Source organism: Hermetia illucens, chromosome 2, assembly GCF_905115235.1.
Source record: "Hermetia illucens chromosome 2, iHerIll2.2.curated.20191125, whole genome shotgun sequence".
Taxonomy (NCBI): Eukaryota; Metazoa; Arthropoda; class Insecta; order Diptera; family Stratiomyidae; genus Hermetia; species Hermetia illucens.
Window position 1 is genome coordinate 156,845,277 of NC_051850.1, and position 13,892 is coordinate 156,859,168.

The following is a 13,892-nucleotide window of genomic DNA, read 5'->3' on the forward strand; positions in this document are numbered from 1 at the left end:
ATCCTTTTTACAAGAACTTGAAGCTTGAAAGGCCACAACTAAGGACAATGTCGTCGAGGAACTCGGAAAGGAATTCGGATAGATCTTGGATCGAGACCAACGCAACTGGACACCGGAAGAGTGTGTCTTCCACTGTTAGAACACATAAATGAATCAAGGAGAATACCCAGGGAGAGGCAGAATACCAAGCAAAAATTCACAGTTCTGACAAGGGCATCAAGTTTTCCAATATACGGGCATTACAGGGAAAAATCGTGAAAGCGTCAAGCGACAGTTTCACAAGTGAAACGCAGATGATATCCCTTCAAAATAGGAAGGGTGAGAGAAGAAAGAAGCCTCTTTACCGACGAAAGTTACACTAGAGAAAATTCGGTGGAAAGTTAGTAGTTTTTCGATTCCTCATCGCTGGGGAAAAAGGAAGAATCGAGGACTTATAAATCCTATCAGTGGATAAAGGTGGGCAGGAAAGAAAGAAGATATGTTCTACGCTGATTTCCGTCGAAAAGTGAAAGTGGATCGGGACTTGACAGACTTGAGCAATAGTGTCGGCCGAATTAAGCGAATGCAAGAAACCAATATCTGTGTTTACAATCGGTAAGTACTGAAGACGGTAGCAACTGGCTCCTAAAATATCGATATATGCTAATAGAAACAATAAGGTTGTCTCAATCAAAAAACAGTCTTTTCATATAGTTCAAACACAGGACAAACAAAAAAGTTCGACGCAATAAACCACACAACCCACTATTGTTACAATATCGCGGCGTTGGCAAAAGGCAAGGGAGAATTCAGGACACTAGTAGCTGGAAGAATACTACCGAAATTTTCCAAGAAGGTTTAAAAGGACCATTCGATGAAGCAGACAGTAATGCTTTGAGAGAAACACGAATCCATGTAGCAGGTTGTACTTGTATCGCAAGTAACGTTTCCGCGGCTCTTGTTCGAAGTAATCAAAACTCGTTTTCCGCAAGAAGGAAACCTCCGACCTCGGCCAACCGTTCGACAAGATGTATTTTCTGATTTCTGGGGGGAGAGGGGGAATGGAAAACTTGTGGACGTAATGCGGGTAACAGGAAGCAGAGATTGGACGGGTGGTTCAAAGACATATTTGAATCGTGTTTGGTGAAAGGAGTATTTTCCGGCCAGTAGAAAAGGCAAAAGTTAGTTCTCCTACTGAGGCTCCAAAATTCCTTTTTCATATCGCCCTATCTGTCATTTAAACACTATGCGAAAAATGTTAGAGGGTCATATGTAACCGCTCTTGATCATCGAGTTAGTGAGGGGTCTATCGGAACGGCAATATGGAATTCGATGAACCCGTTCTTAGGGCGACGCTAGCAATGGTCCTGGGTGTCGTTCGAGGGGCGTAAGCTGTTGGTAAGTTTTAAGCAGAGGTGATACTGATATGATATTATAAATGCCTTTGATTCGGCCAATAAAGGTGGGACTAATGTCACCTTGGCTAAACTGAGTGTCCTTGGTTACTTAACGCAGTTGTTGACCAGTTAACTTGCAAGAGATGCTTCTCTGGTATAAAATGAATGATCCCCCTTCGCTCTTCTAGAGAATCAAGCTCAATGCCTCTACCAGAGAACTAAGGCGAATTTGTCCAGGATGATTGTGGTGGATTTTCAAAAAGGTACACCAAATGGCAGCGCCGGGAGGGCCGCTGGGCCCATGCACTCACCCCGTGGTAATTCCTTATGCGCACGAAGTTTACAGGCGGGGGTAGGTTTTAATTGATGAGGACTTCACATGCGTGGAACCTAGTGCTGTAAAGCCTTTGAAAGTTTTCACCTAATTCCTTGCTTCATCTCATAAAAATTGCTGTTGTATAACTTTATGTCTTTGATAAATTCGATAACAGAACTGGCTTTCTATCTTTAATTTTCAAACAATAGAAATCAAAAAAGTAATAAACATAAAACGAATAATAGGGGCCATGGGAAGAGGAATTGAAAATAAAGGTAATTTCATAATAAAAACAAAACAAATTATCTCATTTTTTCATAAATTAAATTCTATTTACTATTAGTTTTGTATCTTGTGTGTGTGAATACGCATTTTCTTTTACTTTTACATATATATATCTCTTACTTAAATCAATTTACCGGTACATTTTTACCTTTATACAATTTCAATATTTTTTATAATTAATCTTATTATATGAAATATACGCTTTATATATAGATTTCTTTCCTATACTTTTATTATGATAATAATTTATCATTAGATTATATGCAAAGTGAAAAAAATAAGAATGAAAAACAACATAAAAGGTCATATCGTTTTACACTTCATTTCCTTATCTTTCTTTTCATAATTAATTCGCTTTCTTTTTTCTTCCTCTTTTATAAGTAGATTGCTTGATACATGGTTTTAATGTACTTTTTAAGTGTTTCAAAACTGATTTTGAAGTTCTTTCCTGGTATATAACAACAGAACATTTACAATGACTTGTTTCTAATTCTCTTGAGCAAACATGATATATGTATATTAAGTACTCGCCAGCTATCTTGCCAGAAAAATATTTACAGGGATTTTTTTGATACTTGCATAAAAGGATTTTGAAATTGTTACTACTGCGGTCGAATCATGGGTGCCATATTATCTTCAAGATACTCAAATCGGAAAGCATTAAATCTAAACAAGTAAGCTTTGATGTGGTCGTTCGTTAAATTAAATTTAGAAATCTAATTTCACCTTATAACGGGAGATGTGAATTTTGAAAGTATACACAAAAGTTTTGTAACATTATCATTTACTACTTAACAATACTTTGGATTTTATTCTATCCATTTTTAATTACTGCTTAAAACACATGGATCCCATTCGCATCTTATTTTATTTGCGCTTTCATTGATTTTCTCTCGTGATAGTTTAGTTTTTTTTTATTTTGTCTCTCATTTTACAAAATATTAATTTTATGATTTTCCTTGTTTCCTTTTTAAAGTATTTTATCACAGATTATAAATGCTCTTACATAAGACAGTTATCAATGGTTCAGTGTCGCTTATGTAATAACCATACTAAGTACAATTATTTTATTTAAATGTGATCTTTCCTTCTTGTAGTGCATCGATAAAGAATACGCAAAATATGTCAATTGTGTATAGATATTGCACCGTTTATTTTTACACTGTTTCAGATGTACAAAATTAGGAGAAAACAACACGGAGTTAATTTACCTTAGTGTCGGATGCGTGGCTAACAAAGATAATTCACAACATTAAACAAATAGGCAATATTTCACTACATTAAACATAAAAGCGAATCAATTTATCTTTTAATAAATAAAAATTGTAAAGACTTTATCCGTAAAAATACGAAACTTGGTAGGCAGTTTCTACCGATTGCAGATTTCTTGCACTCGTCCCAATGTTTGGTGTGGCGTGTGGAGTGATCATTTAAGCAAATGGGAAAGGAAGGGAGCGAATTAATAAATCTGGAAGGTAAAATCCTATCTAGACAACGAGTTTTCTGAGAAGGGTGCTACTGACAATGAAGAATTGAACTAAGGGAAATATAATTTAGATCTTCTTGAAGAAAAGATTGTTTTTATTGCCGTCGTTAGAAAAAACTGTCAATAGTTCCATAATTTTTGTTGATTGATTTGTTCCAGAAATTATAAAACAAAGTATGCAATTCTATGAATTTTATTTCGTACTTTCATTTAATCACTCTAAATTAAAAATAGTGAATCCTCTGATTAAGAAAAGTTTTGTTTAAAGCAGATAATAATTTTAATTTTTTATCTTAAATTTTTGATACTTTTCTATACCTATCCATACTTTTTTTTACAGAAATATACGATAACTGCTTGTTTTTTCAACTATATTTACAAAAATGTTCAAGTTTCTACAATTACATAGTAAATTATTTTTTTTTGCGCTTTTTGTGTTTTACATTTTCCTTGCATTCATTTTTTTATACAATTTTTCTCGTATACATTCTCTGGTGTGTATCAAATTGAAATTTTACGAATCTGGGTGAGACTTGTATGTGTTCAAGCTTTTAAAAATTGGAAATAGATAAAAGTGATTACTGATACACAAAACATTCCTTTGCAGGGCGACTTTGAAATTAACATTTAACATTTTTGTATAATTTCTGTTAAGTGATTTTTTCTGTTTTGCTTAGCAAAATGTCGCTAAACTACATATTGCAAATCGGGCCTATGTTGTCAGCATTTATACATGTAACCTGAAAATAGAAAAGGAAAATATGGTTATAATTGGAAGAAATAACATTTTCTATTTATAATAATAATTTCTATTTATAATAATTAATTAAGTAAGGGGTGTTCATTCAAAACCGACAATCCTACTACGAAATCCCACTTCTATCCGTATGAAAAATATGGTTACAGAAAGTGGATAATGAACCTGAATCCTGGAATCTTGGCTGTTTGTTCGGAACTAGGATCTTCAGGGAACTAATTGAACAGGTCCAAAATACACAATGATGTTTGGCAATCCAGGAAATAAAGTTAATAGAAATACAGTATTTGACTTTCAAGCATACACTCTTTTCAAAATCGAAAAAAAAACATATAGGAGCGAGAATGTAGTGCCATTTTTGTCGAAAAAAAATTGCTATTTGCAACATCACAATGTGCTCCGAGGGATCCAAAAATTCTGTGGTGCGCCATTTTGATGCTCTCGTGATCAAGATTTCTTGTAGAGTGGGCCACATCTTTATTTACTTAGTCCAGGTAGTAAGCCTTTATCATCTGGATCAAGTAGTCTGAATAAAGTCCACCCTTCACAGTCGCCAACGGGTTGTTGACTGCGCTCACGGTGGAACTGTCAAAAATTGAGCCCCGCCTGGTCACTTAATCGGCCCACTTCATCCTCGTTATATTGGCATGATCAAGAACGCAAAGAAGGTCTACTCCGAGCGTATCAAACACACTGTTTGCCGCGACTATGCATTGCCTCACCAGCTTGGAGGATGTCGTCAGAGTTTACAGCTTGGATCTTAGCCAGAAGAACTGTGATATGTTTGGGCACGCATCATGCCGACAGGCTTCCTACTTCTCAAATACTGGAAGGCTGTACAAATCGAGTACACAGCGTGCATTCGAGACTATTCTCGCTGCGGCTCCATAGACAATTCGGAATCCATCAGTAAAGCACACATTACTGGTCTTCCACTCTGTCTTGATTGGAGACCCCACCGCAAAATTTCTCTTGAAGTTCGTTTTGGATGCGGGGTAGTTGGTCCAGGCCCAGATATCTCGAGGTATTTCGGAGTCTGACAGCACTGCATGATACAATTTAGTATGTAAGTTCATGGCGAAAGGTGTAGGAGTCCATTAACATCATCTACAGGGTACTTCACAGCTTTCAAAGCACATGCAAATGTGATTCATTGAACTCTAATAAGCTTGACTGGACTGTGTTTCCTGCTCACCGCCGGTCACCAATCAATAGAATTGTACATTACGATAGGACGGATCACGACTGTGTATATCCAAAGAACCATCCTTGGCCAGAGGCTCCATTTCCTGTAGAAGTCTTCCTTGCATATGTAGAAGGCCTCCAAACTGTCTTATGGTACTTAGTGACTTGATCACTAAACTTGGAACATAATAGGTACGCCATCAACGCGGGGGAGCCGCCACTTCGACAACATAAACATTGCTCCTCCTTTGAATACCGGTGGTGATGGTTGATCTGCTTGTCCAACTCCTATAAAATTATGGCTTGTACAACGTTAATTGTGATGGTAATAAAACTAAAGCACAGTCTCTTTGAAAAAAAAATGGGGCGGTGAGCGGCTTTACCATGGCCAAGAACTTCCTAAGGTCTTTGACCAGCTGGTGGAGAAATTTGCATTTGTCAACGGTAAGAATTAGGCCATTTTCAAGGAGGCGTTGAAAAATGCACTGGAGATATGCGAAATGCTTGGACTTAGTGGAAGATACGACCAGAAAGACACCCAAGTAGACGTATCAGAAGTCAAAGTTTCGTAGTACAGACTAGATCTGGAAGTTTTACGCCGCATTGCACAGGCCAAAAGTCATGCGTGGGAAGTCGATGAGTTCAAAAGTCATGCGTATGAGCTCGAAGAGTCCAAAAGGTGTGCAAATTGCTGCCTTCGGGATATCTTTGGGCGCTGTAGGGATTTGATGGTAAGTCTTGGTGAGATCCAAGGCCGAGAAAACTTTGTTTTGCCACGTCAGCAGACTCGCGAGACACCTCTGTGACCACGGGGCGAGCGTGTACCTCGTGTATCTTATCTGCAGCCAAGACCAGCACCACCAGATTGCCGCCGTTGGCACACGCTAGGATGACCTGCGTGCCCTAAGGCTCTTGCCGAAGCCACAAGGACTTCAGTAGCTCCGAGTTAACATTGTCCCCGGCCAGTTGCTTCATCTCTGAGCTGGGTTTGTGGTCGCCAAGCGTTAGATCCGATAGTAAGTGATTTAGCTTGGCAATCTCACTTGCCGACGGGAGCCTGAAAAGTTGTGATGCCCGCAAGTGCGAATGGCGCTTCAAACTGGAGGAAGCACGCTTCCAAGTCCCGCCACCAAAACGATGGCACCATAACCGAAACGGCAGTTAGAGCGGGAGAGGGCCCCGCGACATCCTTGCTCTCGCGTTACATTATCAACCAATTTTTCAGTAGAATATTGCAGCGGAGCAAAAACTTACCAACTCACCTCAGAAGAAACCCGAAAGAGAGCGGATGCAAAAACAACAAAGACCACGAAGCTGGTCAAAAGAAAGCGGTAGCGCCGACTCTTGCGGCTTGGCGTGTTTTACATAAATAATGATATAGTAAATGAATGAAATAACAGAAAAAATGAAATTCAAATTTTAACTACGCTTAAACTCGTTATTGCCTTCTCGTCGTCACTGAGTGCAGAACGAACCCAATTTTGACCGTTCATAATCCACAAGAAGCGAGCGGGCGGCACTGTGAATGCGTAACAAGGTCAAGGAAGCCATGGAGTTTTAGCTGGGCTGGATAGATAAAACCAAAATGCCGGTCGAATTGGCTCGCACAAACTTTGGTCAAACTTGAATAATATTTTTTATGATTTGTAGATATAAATCTAAAGATGAATAAAGTAGCACCACCACCAAAAAAGCACGCATTTAGTGTGGATGTCCGTGGCAAGCACAGGACGATCTGTTTTGACAGGCTGAAGCTTTTCTTCTAGAAAGCAGACGGCACTGGAAGGACGCGAGAGCATCGCGCTCGTTTTGATGTCCGTCACATATGTACGATCTTCTTCAGCCTTGATAGCCAGGCTACTCCCAAAGATCAACATCTGAAAAATGATCCAAAAATTGGTCACGGAGAATGCTCTGCAGATGCAGCTAATTAATTCTGCCCCGGGATAAGGTGATGTAATAAGAAGTGTCGTTGATGATAACCCTTCCAAGCCGACCCCGCTTGTGAACGGGACAAAGGCTGAAGAAAAAAAAGTTGATGATAACCCTTCATTACGTAGAGTTGATCTTTCTACGGAAAATTTATCCGGTCTTTTGAGAGTTCCCTAGAGGTGCGCCGATTTGTCATACGTTGCAATACCTTCTTCAGCAATAAACTCATCTGAAATTGGAATAGGAATTCCAGATAAGAAACAGATGGAATAATGGGTGACTCGATAGATAGTTGCTCCCATCCTTTCATATGGTAACAGGGTAAAGGAGTTGAGTCATGGATGACGGCAACAGCAGCCAGGTACCACTTTTCTTGTCATGTATCGAGCCTGTTTGCTACTCCAACCTTTGATTCTCCATAGACGGTTCAAAGCTTGTTTGAAAAAGGAGGGGAGAGGACGTCACTAGAATTAGTTTTAGGGAGTTACTAGGGAGCATATTAGGTGATGTTCGTAATGCTCACGGTTAACTCAATGAGGCCTATATCTCTACTAGGATAGTGACTTCCCTCTGGACAGCCAATTAGGAAATTCCTGAAAGCATTCCCTACTTACCGGAAAAGGTGACTAAAAGGGGTGTCTGATGTGGTAAGTAATTGTTATTTTAGCTTTCGATAAGGGCGGACATATTGACTACGATCTTCTGCAATCGGATATGGGCAAGAACTAGTTTTTAGAATGGATGATATTACGAGGTTACGCCAAGTAAGATGAAGGAGCTCTGGGTAGTACTCCTCTTCAACATGCGTAAAATTGTACTCTAGAAAACCTGAATCTGATGTGAGACCAATGCTAACGGCTGGCGTTATTTGGAAACCGACTTCAAAAAAGTTGAGTGGAAACCACACTTATGGAGGAGACATGAGAAACTGAATGTAGAGGCTTTCTTAAGGTCACATGATGACCGTGATAATTTGAAAATTAGGATGGCGATAACAATTTATTTAAGTAATGAGGGAACATGATTTTGGGGGCATTAAAGAAAATTGTAAAGGGTTTTGCATTTCGCGTCATTACTGGTACACGACTCAGGCATAAAGCTTGTATAAGATTATTTGGGTTTCAATTGATTCATACCGAGCATCTAATTAGATCCATTTATCGCCCACAACACGGGGGTCTCGATAGCGACCTACTTTTTGATTTTTGAATCTCATAATGAAGTTGCCGGAGTAAGCTACTTTTTACAGGTGTGTGAATTTCTGGCCCAGCGTTAGGTGAAACTTTTAACGGACATAGTTGAATTATTTGAATGAAGAAACGTTACTTTTAATTCGTTCGACTAATAAAATTCATTATTGCCAAGGCGCTCTCATACTTTATAGCTGGAAGATGTCGAAGTATGATGAGAATCCCATAGGACGTATCTAAATGACACCTGAGATATCAGATGGGGATGTTATCCATAGTGGTTCTTTGGTTTTAGATACTGGCCTTGAACGAATAATTTTCACCATTTGTCTGTTCTTTTTGACAGTTGACAGAAGTGGACGGATCACTTTATCATGATTACCAGTTATATAATATCCGATGAAGCTTTACCACGGAATAGAAGTTGAATCATCTCGGTAAAGCCCTTAAGCAGATTAAATTTACTGGAACAGTTCTGTGATTCCTGTAGTCCATTGAAGTCTCTGCAATTTCTGCAGAGCTGAACTGAGAATCTGGAAGCTTCTCAAGGGAGGGGAAAAGACGATGATCAATAGATGGAGAAGAATAGCACCTGCCCTAAGTGCAACAGTATGAGATATTTGACTGTGCGCTGCTGTGACAAAGATAACAATCAAAATAATCTTGGAAATATCAAAAAACATTTTGAGAGCTTGATGGACAAAGGGTTTTGACTCTGGATTACCTTGTTCTGAAGATAGGAATACTTTTGGGATCAACTAATACATTTGGATCATGTGATTTATTACAGCGTAATCACGAATGATTTAAAGTTCCAAATATTCTCCGATAATACTTTTTGATGTCGGTAATTTCCTCATGATACCTTGGCGGGAAGACTTAAGCAAGTTCAGTGTACTATTAAAACAATAATAAAAAAGAACAATTCGATTGCCGGTTATGTCATACATGGAATTCACTAATTCAGAGTGACTGCCGAGTGCGTTTAGCCGACTGGGTATCAGACTGACAGGAAAAAATGGCAAATTTTGATTGTTTAAACTGTCAGAAAGTAGGCCACACACCCCACATGCTTCCTTTCCCCCTTGCTTGTCTAAAGAGTGGGTTGTATTATTTAATATTTCGGTTCCTCATACGATTCAGATATAGTGTTAGAATAGAAAGCAGGCCGCGAATGGGTCAAGCCGAATGTCACGATTGAGGGAGTTTACATCTTCATCAAATATGATGCTTGATCCTCCTTATTTGTTATCCTTGTTGCGATCCTTACTAAGTGTTGGGAAGACAAGAATAAAATAACCCTTAAAATAAAAAACTTAAACTTAGACACCATTATAATACAAGTAGTTCTGCTCTCGTGGCTTCATCAATATGACTGGACAGATTCTAAGTTTGTAATGCCAGTGGAAAAGTGGCACACGTGAAGCTGTACTTAGTAATATTGACGTTATACCTTAAACTTTTCCTTTAGTTGGATAATTTCTGGCTGGAACCAACAGAAGGAAGACCGGAGGTGAAAAATCGGACCCTGACGAACTACCAAAAAAGATTCACAGTCCAGTTGCTATTTGCCGAAAAAAACCGTGGGAAGTTAAGGATTGCCAGGTTGAGATGACGAGGTCAGTATCTCAAAGCATCATCAGGTGACATATAGCCTCTTTCTACTAGTTCTTAGTGATAGTAGGGCCACTTAGGGAATACCCATCCATTTCTCTGGAATTATGAAAAGATGGTCAGCATGACGTGTACATTGTTAAGTTTCTGTCTGGCTTTTAGACCACGCAAATTTTGCATCCTTCTGTTAGGATGACTGAAACTCGACTCATCATCATTGACAACTGTGCTGAAAAACTTGGGAACGCTGTTCATAGTCTCCAATATATTATTTGTGGAAAAACAAACCGGCCAATCAAGGAATTTTAGTGGTAGGAAAATACAGATCCATAAAATAACAAAACAATATCTTTGATGTCCTTCTTCATCTAGTTTACTCCCACCAGTTCGAACGCTTTTATGGAAAGCTATAAATTATCATATCACAAACTCTGCTAATACTATTGGCGCAGCTCTCTTCATTCCCTTCCTCGATACCATCAGAACTCCTTTGTCATCCATAAACAAATATTCCAGATGTTTAGAGTCAAGTAATAACCACGCATTAAACTTATTTATGCATTCATAAATCATGTTATCCTTGTCATGTGGCTGATATCGTCATTTTTGCGATGTAGTCAGACACTGCGTATAGTTTTTCAGCAGTAAAAGTCAACTTCATGCGGAGTTGTCTGAGAATCCTAACGTATCAGGACACATTAAAATGAATCGTTCACACATTACAGCTCACACGTCCCATAACCTCTGAAATACTCCCAAAGGGATATCATGTCTTTAAGTAACTGATTCGAAGGATTCGATAAATTGATGATTAAATGCCTTTCTTAACTTCCTGCTAACGATGTGTTCTGGAGGAACTGTTCAATGTTGCAACGAGAAAAAATCTACGAGAACCATCTTGATGTGAATTAGGGAAAGCCCACAAGGGGGTGAAAAGCAGCACACCGTCGAAAAAGCCACCACTTAAAGATCGAAGGACGTTGCCATCAACATCATTAAGGACTTCTCCCTCTTGATAGCAAACATTAACTTGACGCTCAGTTATAGTGAGTGGAGGAATCAAGTTGCCGCCGACTTCCCAACGAGGAATTATTGGCTCAATGAAGTCTTCTCCAAAGGTACATCCGATGTCTTAGTCATCGCACGGCATGTTGTTTACCGCAACACTCCTGCTTCTCGAATTCGTCTGCCGGAGTCTATCTGAAACGGCACCTTTCGCTCTCCTTCCAACTAAATAAACTGTTTAATTCACTCCCTGGCTCATTGCGTCCGCAGGCATCAGCCCCCCAAAATGCCAGGCAGTCAGCTCAGATTCAAGTTAATCTTAATGGATTCTGATTGAGATTTAATTATTTTATTCAATTTTCTAGATGACTTCGCCTCCGTTTTCTCCCCCGTTTGACGGAACGGACGAATTAGGCGGGGGAGACCCACAGCAGGCGGCACGAGGAAAGTTAATGAAGTGGGTAATTCGTCAGCTGAATAAGTGGTGAAGATTGAGAGGGCATGGAAAGCACCCCAGTCTCATTTGGTCCTGTCAGGCGTTCAAAGGGAATATGCTACTCTCGAATTGAACTCACAATTTGAAGGATACTCCCGTTGGGCTTTGAGGGGAGTCAATGCACGCGAATGGAAAAATAAATAACTTTTGGCAAAATGTAGGCACACGGAATTTTATGGGAAGGAAAATTCTGTCACGGGGTGGATATATTAGCAAGGACGATACCGTGAAGTACGGTGACTGTATTTATGTGGCTTTTTGTATCTAATGTGTATCTAAAGATAAGTAGGAGTGATGTAGCGGAGCGTGAAGTGGAATAAGTGAGGAAATTTTAGAATAATAAATGACTGGATGGGGGTAATTAATGAAGGTGAACAGTTGAGGTGAGCGGGTAGTTCTTGGGGGTGGTAGAAGATGGTTTCAGAAAGTGTGGAAGGTCTAGTCATTGCTATATTGATAAGCGTTTTTTAGAACTTCCGTTTTCTTCAAAATATCCACATGCCTCCTATTTCAGTAAAAATCTAAAACAAAAATTGGGATTTAGGCTTTTCCCCAAATAGGATGACTGATAAAATGATGAATAACAAATGTTCTGCTCTCAGAATACAAATGCGAATGATTTAGTTCAATCCGGTACCTAATAAATGATTCTCGCGCTATCTAAGCTTGGCATGCTTCTCTAATAGCTCCTTCAAACTTGACCTTCACATCTATTCAACCTTCCGAATGATTGCTCATTTATTTGTGGGGTCTTGGGCGGCTGCATCATATTTCATGAAAAATCAATGGTATCCTATCCCATCCACTTTATGTAACATTAACCCAAAAAGATATCGAGGATGATAACAACCGACAGACAACAGCAAGAGGAGACAACTTATTGTTATTACTCCATCCATTTCAGATTGGGAGAAGAGACAATAATTCGACAAACAAACTGCCGTCACTAGTTTCCATGACAATTAATCAAAGAGTTTGGCTTAGAAGTTTACCGCTGGAATGGGCACGGGCTGCATATGTACGTTACGTATCGTTCTGTTGAAATCGAAATAAAACTCCCACGCATCTATCGACGAACGATCGATAAGTTCGTTGAAACCGCAAACAACGAGAAGAGATGCGAAATTCATTCATATATGTTTCACTTGCCGTAAGTTGGATGCTGGGAGTTGAGGAGATGGTTTGGAAACGAGATTCGGTGGTAGATTTAAAGGGGTTGGCGAGGATTGAGATTGAATTATATCTGAAATTTTTTCCTGGGATAAAATTGGATGTTTTTAGAAACTTTTTGGATGGAGCTCCTGGATATTTAGTCAGTTCCTCCCTTCATCTTTTTAGCGGGTTTAACATCCCTCGTTCCCAAGTTTTTAGATGTACTATCGCATTAGGCACTTTTCGATTGACCACCTTTTTAAAAAATATTCCTGGACCAATTTTTAACATGCAGGGCACCTTCTAGCCCCTTAAAACGATGAGTACCGCCAAACACAAATTGTATCTCCAAAAATAACCTGAGGTCTGTAATAAATAAATAAATTCTAGAAATGTTCAGAGAGGTTGAAAGAAATCACATAAAGGTTGTCTTATTTCAGCATTGTGGCCGGTATAGCTTTGCACTCGAGGCAGACTCGGCTACGTGAAATCCCAAACGGGTCTCGTGTTGGGCCTCTTTTGCATATTTCAACCATCATTAGCGACAGTGATCGACGAGCTGTTGATGTAATCATTCTTAGCATTTTTCTTTCTTTTTCTCATTTTATGTCGATTTTTATACTTTTATTCATATGGACATTTTTACAGATATTGTATTTACCCTCTGTTGCTGGGAGTTGTGAATGGAGGATGCGATTCATCAGAGTGGAATCCTCGATGCACGGATGGTATTCTCAGTCGAGGTATATGGTTGGGATAGTGTGACCAGAAACTTGGTTTGAATAGAGAATTTAAATTTGGAATTACTAACCGTTTATAAAAGTCTGGTGGTCCTGCAATCTGAGCTCCATTAAAGCTTTGGTCGAATGAATTCTGACCCTTACAAGAAGCCGGGGAGGTGCGAGCCGTAAGTTGAAAACACAGTTTTGATAGGAAGATACAAGACCAAGTAATCTCCAGTGCCATCCTTCCTATGGTAACACCAAATTTTCGCATATGGCACAACTACGATTTGGGTTTCTACTGCTACAACCAAAGCGTATCTGATTGGAGAGTATGAAACCCTCACTTAATAATAAAGTCTAAAAAGGCCAACAT

At 39.2% G+C, this 13,892-nt stretch overlaps 1 protein-coding gene across 2 annotated transcripts in view; it reads right to left on the reverse strand.

Moving 5' to 3' along the window:
- Positions 1 to 2,030: 2,030 nt before the first annotated feature.
- The window catches only part of LOC119649338 (homeobox protein araucan), a 312,591-nt gene continuing 300,729 nt past the window's right edge, over positions 2,031 to 13,892 (reverse strand). For both annotated transcript variants that reach the window (XM_038051444.1, XM_038051445.1), the window contains exon 7: positions 2,031 to 4,203. The gene's annotated coding sequence lies outside the window, so the exon portion shown is untranslated. The remainder of the gene's footprint in view (positions 4,204 to 13,892) is intronic.